General features: G+C 37.1%; 11 non-coding genes across 11 annotated transcripts; all 11 read right to left on the bottom strand.

Annotated features, from left to right (window-relative positions):
* Positions 1–246: 246 nt before the first annotated feature.
* LOC134849878 (5S ribosomal RNA) lies at positions 247–365 on the bottom strand. Its single transcript, XR_010163865.1, has one exon. It is a non-coding gene; the product is annotated as a 5S ribosomal RNA (ribosomal RNA).
* A 1152-nt stretch (positions 366–1517) lies between these two features.
* LOC134849877 (5S ribosomal RNA) lies at positions 1518–1636 on the bottom strand. Its single transcript, XR_010163864.1, has one exon. It is a non-coding gene; the product is annotated as a 5S ribosomal RNA (ribosomal RNA).
* A 1135-nt stretch (positions 1637–2771) lies between these two features.
* LOC134849876 (5S ribosomal RNA) lies at positions 2772–2890 on the bottom strand. Its single transcript, XR_010163863.1, has one exon. It is a non-coding gene; the product is annotated as a 5S ribosomal RNA (ribosomal RNA).
* Positions 2891–4049: 1159 nt separating this feature from the next.
* Positions 4050–4168, bottom strand: LOC134849874 (5S ribosomal RNA). Its single transcript, XR_010163861.1, has one exon. It is a non-coding gene; the product is annotated as a 5S ribosomal RNA (ribosomal RNA).
* A 1159-nt stretch (positions 4169–5327) lies between these two features.
* LOC134848951 (5S ribosomal RNA) lies at positions 5328–5446 on the bottom strand. Its single transcript, XR_010163000.1, has one exon. It is a non-coding gene; the product is annotated as a 5S ribosomal RNA (ribosomal RNA).
* A 1151-nt stretch (positions 5447–6597) lies between these two features.
* On the bottom strand, positions 6598–6716 carry LOC134849873 (5S ribosomal RNA). Its single transcript, XR_010163860.1, has one exon. It is a non-coding gene; the product is annotated as a 5S ribosomal RNA (ribosomal RNA).
* A 1162-nt stretch (positions 6717–7878) lies between these two features.
* LOC134850196 (5S ribosomal RNA) lies at positions 7879–7997 on the bottom strand. The gene has a single exon (XR_010164166.1). It is a non-coding gene; the product is annotated as a 5S ribosomal RNA (ribosomal RNA).
* A 1164-nt stretch (positions 7998–9161) lies between these two features.
* Positions 9162–9280, bottom strand: LOC134849872 (5S ribosomal RNA). Its single transcript, XR_010163859.1, has one exon. It is a non-coding gene; the product is annotated as a 5S ribosomal RNA (ribosomal RNA).
* Positions 9281–10443: 1163 nt separating this feature from the next.
* LOC134849101 (5S ribosomal RNA) lies at positions 10444–10562 on the bottom strand. Its single transcript, XR_010163141.1, has one exon. It is a non-coding gene; the product is annotated as a 5S ribosomal RNA (ribosomal RNA).
* Positions 10563–11725: 1163 nt separating this feature from the next.
* LOC134849098 (5S ribosomal RNA) lies at positions 11726–11844 on the bottom strand. The gene has a single exon (XR_010163140.1). It is a non-coding gene; the product is annotated as a 5S ribosomal RNA (ribosomal RNA).
* A 1160-nt stretch (positions 11845–13004) lies between these two features.
* LOC134848930 (5S ribosomal RNA) lies at positions 13005–13123 on the bottom strand. The gene has a single exon (XR_010162980.1). It is a non-coding gene; the product is annotated as a 5S ribosomal RNA (ribosomal RNA).
* Between the last annotated feature and the right edge of the window lie 1062 nt (positions 13124–14185).

The raw sequence follows: 14185 nt of genomic DNA, 5'->3' as shown, positions 1-14185 counted from the left end.
AAATTCAAAAGGCTATAACTCAAAGACCCCAAAAGTTATCTCCATTATTTTTGACCTATCAGCAGCTGATTGTACACAAAATTGATACTGCAAAAAAAATTTTCGGTTTTCTTTTGTTTTGGCCAAAATTTGACCCATTGAAAATTTTTGCACCACGCTCGATTAGGCTTAATTTCATCACCGAACTTTAAACAGCAATAACTCTTAGCGCAAAAAAGTAAAAGAATTATTTTTGCTTTAAATAAAAGCCTACAACACCTGGTGTTCCCAGGCGGTCTCCCATCCAAGTACTAACCAGGCCCAATGTTGCTTAACTTCGGTGATCGGACGAGAACCGGTGCATTCAACATGGTATGGTCGTAGGCATTTGAGTTACTCCGCTTTCATTTATATCCTTACTAGCTTATGTCTATGTACATTACTTTTAAAACACTCGCCCTGGCGCGAGAGTAAAAATATGCTCTTATACCTTGTAAAATTTTGCACGCTCACGTTATAATTTATGCATTTCAAACAAAATACTGAAAATTGACATTGTTTGGAATTTTTTTGGCCCAATGTGTTTTATGGCCAAATCAGCTGGTCAAAACCAATGGAGCGTGTACAAGGTGCCTTGAATGACCATCTATGGCATGATAGCCGCACATCCACTGTAAGTGGCATATGATTGAATACCAGCCAGGATACTGTCAGTTGCTTTTAGCCTAATTGTTGTGATAAACTTATTAAATAGGTAAGTATTCAAATCTATTTGATAAGTTTTCTTTGAATGCACTCTGCGACAGCGGAGGGCAGCCCAATTCTCTTGAAAAATGCAAGAAAAAAAATTGCACTTAGCTTTTAGGCCGATTTTCGTCCAAAATGGCCGAAATTCGGGTCCCCCTAAATTTTCAACTGATGATTACTCCACGTGTACACTTGAGCTACAAACGTCGTTTTGGGCTCGTTGGAATTGTCCTGAGCTCAAATTTCTGAAACAAGATGAAAAAAAATGAACTTTGAACGAAAAAAAAAACAAAAATTTTGAAAATTTCGTTTTTTGCACCACGCTCGATCAGGCTTAACTTTTTGGTATCACCGAGATTTCAAAAGCTTATAACTTTGTGTTGGACCGATGAAATTGGTTCATTTTCTCAGTCCCCCAAGATTTGACTATGATCTTGTGATCCAAATAATTAAGTTTGGAAATTTTAAAATTTTTGGGCAAGTTATGGCCGTTAGCGCAATTCACCAGGCTCGATTGGGCTTATTTTTTTGACATCACCGAAATTCAAAAGGCTATAACTCAAAGACCCCAAAAGTTATCTCCATTATTTTTGACCTATCAGCAGCTGATTGTACACAAAATTGATACTGCAAAAGAAATTTATCGGTTTTCTTTTGTTTTGGCCAAAATTTGACCCATTGAAAATTTTTGCACCACGCTCGATTAGGCTTAACTTTTTGACATCACCGAACTTTAAACAGCAATAACTCTTAGCGCATAAAGTAAAAGAATTACTTTTGCTTTAAATAAAAGCCTACAACACCTGGTGTTCCCAGGCGGTCTCCCATCCAAGTACTAACCAGGCCCAATGTTGCTTAACTTCGGTGATCGGACGAGAACCGGTGCATTCAACATGGTATGGTCGTAGGCATTTGAGTTACTCCGCTTTCATTTATATCCTTACTAGCTTATGTCTATGTACATTACTTTTAAAACACTCGTTCTCGCGCGAGAGTAAAAATATGCTCTTACACCATGTAAAATTTTGCACGCTCACGTTATAGTTTATGCATTTCAAACAAAATACTGAAAATTGACATTGTTTGGAATTTTTTGGGCCAAAATGTGTTTTATGGCCAAATCAGCTGGTCAAAACCTATGGAGCGTGTACAAGGTGCCTTGAATGACCATCTATGGCATGATAGCCGCACATCCACTGTAAGTGGCATATGATTGAATACCAGCCAGGATACTGTCAGTTGCTTTTAGCCTAATTGTTGTGATAAACTTATTAAATAGGTAAGTATGAATGCACTCTGCGACAGCGGAGGGCAGCCCAATTCTCTTGAAAAATACAAGAAAAAAAATTGCACTAACGTTAAAGTTAGCTTTTAGGCCGATTTTCTCCAAAATGGCCGAAATTCGGGTCCCCCCAAATTTTCAACTGATGATTACTCCACGTACACTTGAGCTACAAACGTCGTTTTGGGCTCGTTGGAATTGTCCTGAGCTCAAATTTATGAAACAAGATGAAAAAAATGAACTTTGAACGAAAAAAAAAACAAAAATTTTGAAAATTTCATTTTTTGCACCACGCTCGATCAGGCTTAACTTTTTGGTATCAACGAGATTTCAAAAGCTTATAACTTTGTGTTGGACCGACGAAATTGGTTCATTTTCTCATTCCCCCAAGATTTGACTATGATCTTGTGATCCAAATAATTAAATTTGGAAATTTTAAAATTTTTGGGCAAGTTATGGCCGTTAGCGCAATTCACCAGGCTCGATTGGGCTTATTTTTTTGACATCACCGAAATTCAAAAGGCTATAACTCAAAGACCCCAAAAGTTATCTCCATTATTTTTGACCTATCAGCAGCTGATTGTACACAAAATTGATACTGCAAATGAAATTTATCGGTTTTCTTTTGTTTTGGCCAAAATTTGACCCATTGAAAATTTTTGCACCACGCTCGATTAGGCTTAACTTTTTGACATCACCGAACTTTAAACAGCAATAACTCTTAGCGCATAAAAGTAAAAGAATTACTTTTGCTTTAAATAAAAGCCTACAACACCTGGTGTTCCCAGGCGGTCTCCCATCCAAGTACTAACCAGGCCCAATGTTGCTTAACTTCGGTGATCGGACGAGAACCGGTGCATTCAACATGGTATGGTCGTAGGCATTTGAGTTACTCCGCTTTCATTTATATCCTTACTAGCTTATGTCTATGTACATTACTTTTAAAACACTCGCCCTCGCGCGAGAGTAAAAATATGCTCTTACACCATGTAAAATTTTGCACGCTCACGTTATAATTTATGCATTTCAAACAAAATACTGAAAATTGACATTGTTTGGAATTTTTTTGGCCAAAATGTGTTTTATGGCCAAATCAGCTGGTCAAAACCTATGGAGCGTGTACAAGGTGCCTTGAATGACCATCTATGGCATGATAGCCGCACATCCACTGTAAGTGGCATATGATTGAATACCAGCCAGGATACTGTCAGTTGCTTTTAGCCTAATTGTTGTGATAAACTTATTAAATAGGTAAGTATTCAAATCTATTTGATAAGTTTTCTTTGAATGCACTCTGCGACAGTGGAGGGCAGCCCAATTCTCTTGAAAAATACAAGAAAAAAATTGCACTACCTTAAAAGTTAGCTTTTAGGCCGATTTTCTCCAAAATGGCCGAAATTCGGGTCCCCCCAAATTTTCAACTGATGATTACTCCACGTACACTTGAGCTACAAACGTCGTTTTGGGCTCATTGGAATTTTCCTGAGCTCAAATTTATGAAACGAGATGAAAAAAATGAACTTTGAACGAAAAAAAAACAAAAATTTTGAAAATTTCATTTTTTGCACCACGCTCGATTAGGCTTAACTTTTTGGTATCACCGAGATTTCAAAAGCTTATAACTTTGTGTTGGACCGACGAAATTGGTTCATTTTCTCAGTCCGCCAAGATTGGACTATGATCTTGTGATCCAAATAATAAAATTTGGAAATTTTAAAATTTTTGGGCAAGTTATGGCCGTTCGCGCAATTCACCAGGCTCGATTGGGCTTATTTTTTTGACATCACCGAAATTCAAAAGGCTATAACTCAAAGACCCCAAAAGTTATCTCCATTATTTTTGACCTATCAGCAGCTGATTGTACACAAAATTGATACTGCAAAAAAAAATTTTCGGTTTTCTTTTGTTTTGGCCAAAATTTGACCCATTGAAAATTTTTGCACCACGCTCGATTAGGCTTAACTTTTTGACATCACCGAAATTTAAACAGCAATAACTCTTAGCGCATAAAAGTAAAATATTTACTTTTGCTTTAAATAAAAGCCTACAACACCTGGTGTTCCCAGGCGGTCTCCCATCCAAGTACTAACCAGGCCCAATGTTGCTTAACTTCGGTGATCGGACGAGAACCGGTGCATTCAACATGGTATGGTCGTAGGCATTTGAGTTACTCCGCTTTCATTTATATCCTTACTAGCTTATGTCTATGTACATTACTTTTAAAACACTCGCCCTCGCGCGAGAGTAAAAATATGCTCTTACACCATGTAAAATTTTGCACGCTCACGTTATAATTTATGCATTTCAAACAAAATACTGAAAATTGACATTGTTTGGAATTTTTTTGGCCAAAATGTGTTTTATGGCCAAATCAGCTGGTCAAAACCTATGGAGCGTGTACAAGGTGCCTTGAATGACCATCTATGGCATGATAGCCGCACATCCACTGTAAGTGGCATATGATTGAATACCAGCCAGGATACTGTCAGTTGCTTTTAGCCTAATTGTTGTGATAAACTTATTAAATAGGTAAGTATTCAAATCTATTTGATAAGTTTTCTTTGAATGCACTCTGCGACAGTGGAGGGCAGCCCAATTCTCTTGAAAAATACAAGAAAAAAAATTGCACTAACTTAAAAGTTAGCTTTTAGGCCGATTTTCTCCAAAATGGCCGAAATTCGGGTCCCCCCAAATTTTCAACTGATGATTACTCCACGTACACTTGAGCTACAAACGTCGTGTTGGGCTCGTTGGAATTTTCCTGAGCTCAAATTTATGAAACAAGATGACAAAAATGAACTTTGAACGAAAAAAAAACAAAAATTTTGAAAATTTCATTTTTTGCACCACGCTCGATTAGGCTTAACTTTTTGGTATCACCGAGATTTCAAAAGCTTATAACTTTGTGTTGGACCGACGAAATTGGTTCATTTTCTCAGTCCCCCAAGATTGGACTATGATCTTGTGATACAAATAATAAAATTTGGAAATTTTAAAATTTTTGGGCAAGTTATGGCCGTTCGCGCAATTCACCAGGCTCGATTGGGCTTATTTTTTTGACATCACCGAAATTCAAAAGGCTATAACTCAAAGACCCCAAAAGTTATCTCCCTTATTTTTGACCTATCAGCAGCTGATTGTACACAAAATTGATACTGCAAAAAAAAATTTCGGTTTTCTTTTGTTTTGGCCAAAATTTGACCCATTGAAAATTTTTGCACCACGCTCGATTAGGCTTAATTTTTTGACATCACCGAACTTTAAACAGCAATAACTCTTAGCGCAAAAAAGTAAAAGAATTACTTTTGCTTTAAATAAAAGCCTACAACACCTGGTGTTCCCAGGCGGTGTCCCATCCAAGTACTAACCAGGCCCAATGTTGCTTAACTTCGGTGATCGGACGAGAACCGGTGCATTCAACATGGTATGGTCGTAGGCATTTGAGTTACTCCGCTTTCATTTATATCCTTACTAGCTTATGTCTATGTACATTACTTTTAAAACACTCGCCCTCGCGCGAGAGTAAAAATATGCTCTTATACCATGTAAAATTTTGCACGCTCACGTTATAATTTATGCATTTCAAACAAAATACTGAAAATTGACATTGTTTGGAATTTTTTTGGCCCAATGTGTTTTATGGCCAAATCAGCTGGTCAAAACCAATGGAGCGTGTACAAGGTGCCTTGAATGACCATCTATGGCATGATAGCCGCACATCCACTGTAAGTGGCATATGATTGAATACCAGCCAGGATACTGTCAGTTGCTTTTAGCCTAATTGTTGTGATAAACTTATTAAATAGGTAAGTATTCAAATCTATTTGATAAGTTTTCTTTGAATGCACTCTGCGATAGCGGAGGGCAGCCCAATTCTCTTGAAAAATGCAAGAAAAAAAATTGCACTTAGCTTTTAGGCCGATTTTCGTCCAAAATGGCCGAAATTCGGGTCCCCCTAAATTTTCAACTGATGATTACTCCACGTACACTTGAGCTACAAACAACGTTTTGGGCTCGTTGGAATTGTCCTGAGCTCAAATGGATGAAACGAGATGAAAAAAATGAACATTGAACGAAAAAAAAACAAAAATTTTGAAAATTTCATTTTTTGCACCACGCTCGATCAGGCTTAACTTTTTGGTATCACCGAGATTTCAAAAGCTTATAACTTTGTGTTGGACCGACGAAATTGGTTCATTTTCTCAGTCCCCCAAGATTTGACTATGATCTTGTGATCCAAATAATTAAATTTGGAAATTTTAAAATTTTTGGGCAAGTTATGGCCGTTAGCGCAATTCACCAGGCTCGATTGGGCTTATTTTTTTGACATCACCGAAATTCAAAAGGCTATAACTCAAAGACCCCAAAAGTTATCTCCATTATTTTTGACCTATCAGCAGCTGATTGTACACAAAATTGATACTGCAAAAGAAATTTATCGGTTTTCTTTTGTTTTGGCCAAAATTTGACCCATTGAAAATGTTTGCACCACGCTCGATTAGGCTTAACTTTTTGACATCACCGAACTTTAAACAGTTATAAGCTTTTTAGCGCATAAAAGTAATAGAATTACTTTTGCTCTAAATAAAAGCCTACAACACCTGGTGTTCCCAGGCGGTCTCCCATCCAAGTACTAACCAGGCCCAATGTTGCTTAACTTCGGTGATCGGACGAGAACCGGTGCATTCAACATGGTATGGTCGTAGGCATTTGAGTTACTCCGCCTTCATTTATATCCTTACTAGCTTATGTCTATGCACATTACTTTTAAAAAACCTCGCCCTCGCGCGAGAGTAAAAGTATGCTCTTACACCATTTAAAATTTTGCACGCTCACGTTATAATTTATGCATTTCAAACAAAATACTGAAAATTGACATTGTTTGGAATTTTTTTGGCCCAAATGTGTTTTATGGCCAAATCAGCTGGTCAAAACCTATGGAGCGTGTACAAGGTGCCTTGAATGACCATCTATTGCATGATAGCCGCACATCCACTGTAAGTGGCATATGATTGAATACCAGCCAGGATACTGTCAGTTGCTTTTAGCCTAATTGTTGTGATAAACTTATTAAATAGGTAAGTATTCAAATCTATTTGATAAGTTTTCTTTGAATGCACTCTGCGACAGCGGAGGGCAGCCCAATTCTCTTGAAAAATGCAAGAAAAAAAACTGCACTAACTTAAAAGTTAGCTTTTAGGCCGATTTTCTCCAAAATGGCCGAAATTCGGGTCCCCCCAAATTTTCAACTGATGATTACTCCACGTACGCTTGAGCTACAAACGTCGTTTTGGGCTTGTTGGAATTGTCCTGAGCTCAAATTTATGAAACAAGATGAAAAAAAATGAACTTTGAACGAAAAAAAAACAAAAATTTTGAAAATTTCAATTTTTGCACCACGCTCGATTAGGCTTAACTTTTTGGTATCACCGAGATTTCAAAAGCTTATAACTTTGTGTTGGACCGACGAAATTGGTTCATTTTCTCAGTCTCCCAAGATTTGACTATGATCTTGTGATCCAAATAATAAAATTTGGAAATTTTAAAATTTTTGGGCAAGTTATGGCCGTTCGCGCAATTCACCAGGCTCGATTGGGCTTATTTTTTTGAAATCACCGAAATTCAAAAGGCTATAACTCAAAGACCCCAAAAGTTATCTCCATTATTTTTGACCTATCAGCAGCTGATTGTACACAAAATTGATACTGCAAAAATAATTTTTCGGTTTTTTTTTGTTTTGGCCAAAATTTGACCCATTGAATATTTTTGCACCACGCTCGATTAGGCTTAACTTTTTGACATCACCGAACTTTAAACAGCAATAACTCTTAGCGCATAAAAGTAAAAGAATTACTTTTGCTTTAAATAAAAGCCTACAACACCTGGTGTTCCCAGGCGGTCTCCCATCCAAGTACTAATCAGGCCCAATGTTGCTTAACTTCGGTGATCGGACGAGAACCGGTGCATTCAACATGGTATGGTCGTAGGCATTTGAGTTACTCCGCTTTCATTTATATCCTTACTAGCTTATGTCTATGCACATTACTTTTAAAAAACCTCGCCCTCGCGCGAGAGTAAAAGTATGCTCTTACACCATTTAAAATTTTGCACGCTCACGTTATAATTTATGCATTTCAAACAAAATACTGAAAATTGACATTGTTTGGAATTTTTTTGGCCCAAATGTGTTTTATGGCCAAATCAGCTGGTCAAAACCTATGGAGCGTGTACAAGGTGCCTTGAATGACCATCTATTGCATGATAGCCGCACATCCACTGTAAGTGGCATATGATTGAATACCAGCCAGGATACTGTCAGTTGCTTTTAGCCTAATTGTTGTGATAAACTTATTAAATAGGTAAGTATTCAAATCTATTTGATAAGTTTTCTTTGAATGCACTCTGCGACAGCGGAGGGCAGCCCAATTCTCTTGAAAAATGCAAGAAAAAAAACTGCACTAACTTAAAAGTTAGCTTTTAGGCCGATTTTCTCCAAAATGGCCGAAATTCGGGTCCCCCCAAATTTTCAACTGATGATTACTCCACGTACGCTTGAGCTACAAACGTCGTTTTGGGCTTGTTGGAATTGTCCTGAGCTCAAATTTATGAAACAAGATGAAAAAAAAATGAACTTTGAACGAAAAAAAAAACAAAAATTTTGAAAATTTCAATTTTTGCACCACGCTCGATTAGGCTTAACTTTTTGGTATCACCGAGATTTCAAAAGCTTATAACTTTGTGTTGGACCGACGAAATTGGTTCATTTTCTCAGTCTCCCAAGATTTGACTATGATCTTGTGATCCAAATAATAAAATTTGGAAATTTTAAAATTTTTGGGCAAGTTATGGCCGTTCGCGCAATTCACCAGGCTCGATTGGGCTTATTTTTTTGAAATCACCGAAATTCAAAAGGCTATAACTCAAAGACCCCAAAAGTTATCTCCATTATTTTTGACCTATCAGCAGCTGATTGTACACAAAATTGATACTGCAAAAATAATTTTTCGGTTTTTTTTTGTTTTGGCCAAAATTTGACCCATTGAATATTTTTGCACCACGCTCGATTAGGCTTAACTTTTTGACATCACCGAACTTTAAACAGCAATAACTCTTAGCGCATAAAAGTAAAAGAATTACTTTTGCTTTAAATAAAAGCCTACAACACCTGGTGTTCCCAGGCGGTCTCCCATCCAAGTACTAACCAGGCCCAATGTTGCTTAACTTCGGTGATCGGACGAGAACCGGTGCATTCAACATGGTATGGTCGTAGGCATTTGAGTTACTCCGCTTTCATTTATATCCTTACTAGCTTATGTCTATGTACATTACTTTTAAAACACTCGCCCTCGCGCGAGAGTAAAAATATGCTCTTACACCATGTAAAATTTTGCACGCTCACGTTATAATTTATGCATTTCAAACAAAATACTGAAAATTGACATTGTTTGGAATTTTTTTGGCCAAAATGTGTTTTATGGCCAAATCAGCTGGTCAAAACCTATGGAGCGTGTACAAGGTGCCTTGAATGACCATCTATGGCATGATAGCCGCACATCCACTGTAAGTGGCATATGATTGAATACCAGCCAGGATACTGTCAGTTGCTTTTAGCCTAATTGTTGTGATAAACTTAATAAATAGGTAAGTATTCAAATCTATTTGATAAGTTTTCTTTGAATGCACTCTGCAACAGCGTAGGGCATCCCAATTCTCTTGAAAAATGCAAGAAAAAAAATTGCACTAACTTAAAAGTTAGCTTTTAGGCCGATTTTCTCCAAAATGGCCGAAATTCGGGTCCCCCCAAATTTTCAACTGATGATTACTCCACGTACACTTGAGCTACGAACGTCGTTTTGGGCTCGTTGGAATTGTCCTGAGCTCAAATTTATGAAACAAGATGAAAAAAATGAACTTTGAACGAAAAAAAAAACAAAAATTTTGAAAATTTCATTTTTTGCACCACGCTCGATTAGGCTTAACTTTTTGGTATCACCGAGATTTCAAAAGCTTATAACTTTGTGTTGGACCGACGAAATTCGTTCATTTTCTCAGTCTCCCAAGGTTTGACTATGATCTTGTGATCCAAATAATAAAATTTGGAAATTTTAAAATGTTTGGGCAAGTTATGGCCGTTCGCGCAATTCGCCAGGCTCGATTGGGCTTTTTTTTTTTGAAATCACCGAAATTCAAAAGGCTATAACTCAAAGACTCCAAAAGTTATCTCCATTATTTTTGACCTATCAGCAGCTGATTGTACACAAAATTGATACTGCAAAAATAATTTTTCGGTTTTTTTTTTGTTTTGGCCAAAATTTGACCCATTGAATATTTTTGCACCACGCTCGATTAGGCTTAACTTTTTGACATCACCGAACTTTAAACAGCAATAACTCTTAGCGCATAAAAGTAAAAGAATTACTTTTGCTTTAAATAAAAGCCTACAACACCTGGTGTTCCCAGGCGGTCTCCCATCCAAGTACTAACCAGGCCCAATGTTGCTTAACTTCGGTGATCGGACGAGAACAGGTGCATTCAACATGGTATGGTCGTAGGCATTTGAGTTACTCCGCTTTCATTTATATCCTTACTAGCTTATGTTTGTGTACATTACTTTTAAAACTCTCACCCTCGCGCGAAAGTAAAAAATATGCTCTTATACCATGTAAAATTTTGCACGCTCACGTTATAATTTATGCATTTCAAACAAAATACTGAAAATTGACATTGTTTGGAATTTTTTTGGCCCAATGTGTTTTATGGCCAAATCAGCTGGTCAAAACCTTTGGAGCGTGTACAAGGTGCCTTGAATGACCATCTATGGCATGATAGCCGCACATCCACTGTAAGTGGCATATGATTGAATACCAGCCAGGATACTGTCAGTTGCTTTTAGCCTAATTGTTGTGATAAACTTATTAAATAGGTAAGTATTCAAATCTATTTGATAAGTTTTCTTTGAATGCACTCTGCGACAGCGTAGGGCAGCCCAATTCTCTTGAAAAATGCAAGAAAAAAAATTGCACTAACTTGAAAGTTAGCTTTTAGGCCGATTTTCGTCCAAAATGGCCGAAATTCGGGTCCACCCAAATTTTCAACTGATGATTACTCCACGTACACTTGAGCTACGAACGTCGTTTTGGGCTCGTTGGAATTGTCCTGAGCTCAAATTTATGAAACAAGATGAAAAAAATGAACTTTGAACGAAAAAAAAAACAAAAATTTTGAAAATTTCATTTTTTGCACCACGCTCGATTAGGCTTAACTTTTTGGTATCACCGAGATTTCAAAAGCTTATAACTTTGTGTTGGACCGACGAAATTCGTTCATTTTCTCAGTCTCCCAAGGTTTGACTATGATCTTGTGATCCAAATAATAAAATTTGGAAATTTTAAAATGTTTGGGCAAGTTATGGCCGTTCGCGCAATTCGCCAGGCTCGATTGGGCTTTATTTTTTTGAAATCACCGAAATTCAAAAGGCTATAACTCAAAGACCCCAAAAGTTATCTCCATTATTTTTGACCTATCAGCAGCTGATTGTACACAAAATTGATACTGCAAAAATAATTTTTCGGTTTTTTTTTGTTTTGGCCAAAATTTGACCCATTGAATATTTTTGCACCACGCTCGATTAGGCTTAACTTTTTGACATCACCGAACTTTAAACAGCAATAACTCTTAGCGCATAAAAGTAAAAGAATTACTTTTGCTTTAAATAAAAGCCTACAACACCTGGTGTTCCCAGGCGGTCTCCCATCCAAGTACTAACCAGGCCCAATGTTGCTTAACTTCGGTGATCGGACGAGAACAGGTGCATTCAACATGGTATGGTCGTAGGCATTTGAGTTACTCCGCTTTCATTTATATCCTTACTAGCTTATGTTTGTGTACATTACTTTTAAAACTCTCACCCTCGCGCGAAAGTAAAAAATATGCTCTTATACCATGTAAAATTTTGCACGCTCACGTTATAATTTATGCATTTCAAACAAAATACTGAAAATTGACATTGTTTGGAATTTTTTTGGCCCAATGTGTTTTATGGCCAAATCAGCTGGTCAAAACCTTTGGAGCGTGTACAAGGTGCCTTGAATGACCATCTATGGCATGATAGCCGCACATCCACTGTAAGTGGCATATGATTGAATACCAGCCAGGATACTGTCAGTTGCTTTTAGCCTAATTGTTGTGATAAACTTATTAAATAGGTAAGTATTCAAATCTATTTGATAAGTTTTCTTTGAATGCACTCTGCGACAGCGTAGGGCAGCCCAATTCTCTTGAAAAATGCAAGAAAAAAAATTGCACTAACTTGAAAGTTAGCTTTTAGGCCGATTTTCGTCCAAAATGGCCGAAATTCGGGTCCCCCCAAATTTTCAACTGATGATTACTCCACGTACACTTGAGCTACAAACGTCGTTTTGGGCTCGTTGGAATTTTCCTGAGCTCAAATTTATGAAACGAGATGAAAAAAATGAACTTTGAACGAAAAAAAAACAAAAATTTTGAAAATTTCATTTTTTGCACCACGCTCGATTAGGCTTAACTTTTTGGTATCACCGAGATTTCAAAAGCTCATAACTTTGTGTTGGACCGACGAAATTGGTTCATTTTCTCAGTCCCCCAAGATATGACTATGATCTTGTGATCCAAATAATAAAATTTGGAAATTTTAAAATTTTTGGGCAAGTTATGGCAGTTCGCGCAATTCACCAGGCTCGATTGGGCTTATTTTTTTAACATCACCGAAATTCAAAAGGCTATAACTCAAAGACCCCAAAAGTTATCTCCATTATTTTTGACCTATCAGCAGCTGATTGTACACAAAATTGATTCTGCAAAAAAAAAATTCGGTTTTCTTTTGTTTTGGCCAAAATTTGACCCATTTAAAATTTTTGCACCACGCTCGATTAGGCTTAACTTTTTGACATCACCGAACTTTAAACAGCAATAACTCTTAGCGCATAAAAGTAAAAGAATTACTTTTGCTTTAAATAAAAGACTACAACACCTGGTGTTCCCAGGCGGTCTCCCATCCAAGTACTAACCAGGCCCAATGTTGCTTAACTTCGGTGATCGGACGAGAACCGGTGCATTCAACATGGTATGGTCGTAGGCATTTGAGTTACTCCGCTTTCATTTATATCCTTACTAGCTTATGTCTATGTACATTACTTTTAAAACACTCGCCCTCGCGCGAGAGTAAAAATATGCTCTTATACCATATAAAATTTTGCACGCTCACGTTATAATTTATGCATTTCAAACAAAATACTGAAAATTGACCTTGTTTGGAATTTTTTTGGCCCAATGTGTTTCATGGCCAAATCAGCTGGTCAAAACCTATGAAGCGTGTACAAGGTGCCTTGAATGACCATCTATGGCATGATAGCCTCACATCCACTGTAAGTGGCATATGATTGAATACCAGCCAGGATACTGTCAGTTGCTTTTAGCCTAATTGTTGTGATAAACTTATTAAATAGGTAAGTATTCAAATCTTTTTGATAAGTTTTCTTTGAATGCACTCTGCGACAGCGGAGGGCAGCCCAACTCTCTTGAAAAATGCAAGAAAAAAATTGCACTAACTGAAAAGTTAGCTTTTAGGCCGATTTTCGTCCAAAATGGCCGAAATTCGGGTCCCCCCAAATTTTCAACTGATGATTACTCCACGTACACTTGAGCTACAAACGTCGTTTTGGGCTCGTTGGAATTTTCCTGAGCTCAAATTTATGAAACGAGATGAAAAAATGAACTTTGATAGAAAAAAAAACAAAAATTTTGAAAATTTCATTTTTTGCACCACGTTCGATTAGGCTTAACTTTTTGGTATCACCGAGATTTCAAAAGCTTATAACTTTGTGTTGGACGGACGAAATTGGTTCATTTTCTCAGTCCCCCAAGATCTGACTATGATCTTGTGATCCAAATAATAAAATTTGGAAATTTTAAAATTTTTGGGCAAGTTATGGCCGTTCGCGCAATTCACCAGGCTCGATTGGGCTTATTTTTTTGACATCACCGAAATTCAAAAGGCTATAACTCAAAGACCCCAAAAGTTATCTCCATTATTTTTGACCTATCAGCAGCTGATTGTACACAAAATTGATACTGCAAAAAAAAATTTCGGTTTTCTTTTGTTTTGGCCAAAATTTGACCCATTGAAAATTTTTGCACCAC

This window comes from Symsagittifera roscoffensis, chromosome 6, assembly GCF_963678635.1.
Source record: "Symsagittifera roscoffensis chromosome 6, txSymRosc1.1, whole genome shotgun sequence".
In the NCBI taxonomy this organism is placed as follows: domain Eukaryota; kingdom Metazoa; phylum Xenacoelomorpha; order Acoela; family Convolutidae; genus Symsagittifera; species Symsagittifera roscoffensis.
The sequence above is the reverse complement of the archived record's forward strand: the minus strand, read 5'-3'. Positions and strand labels throughout refer to the sequence as shown.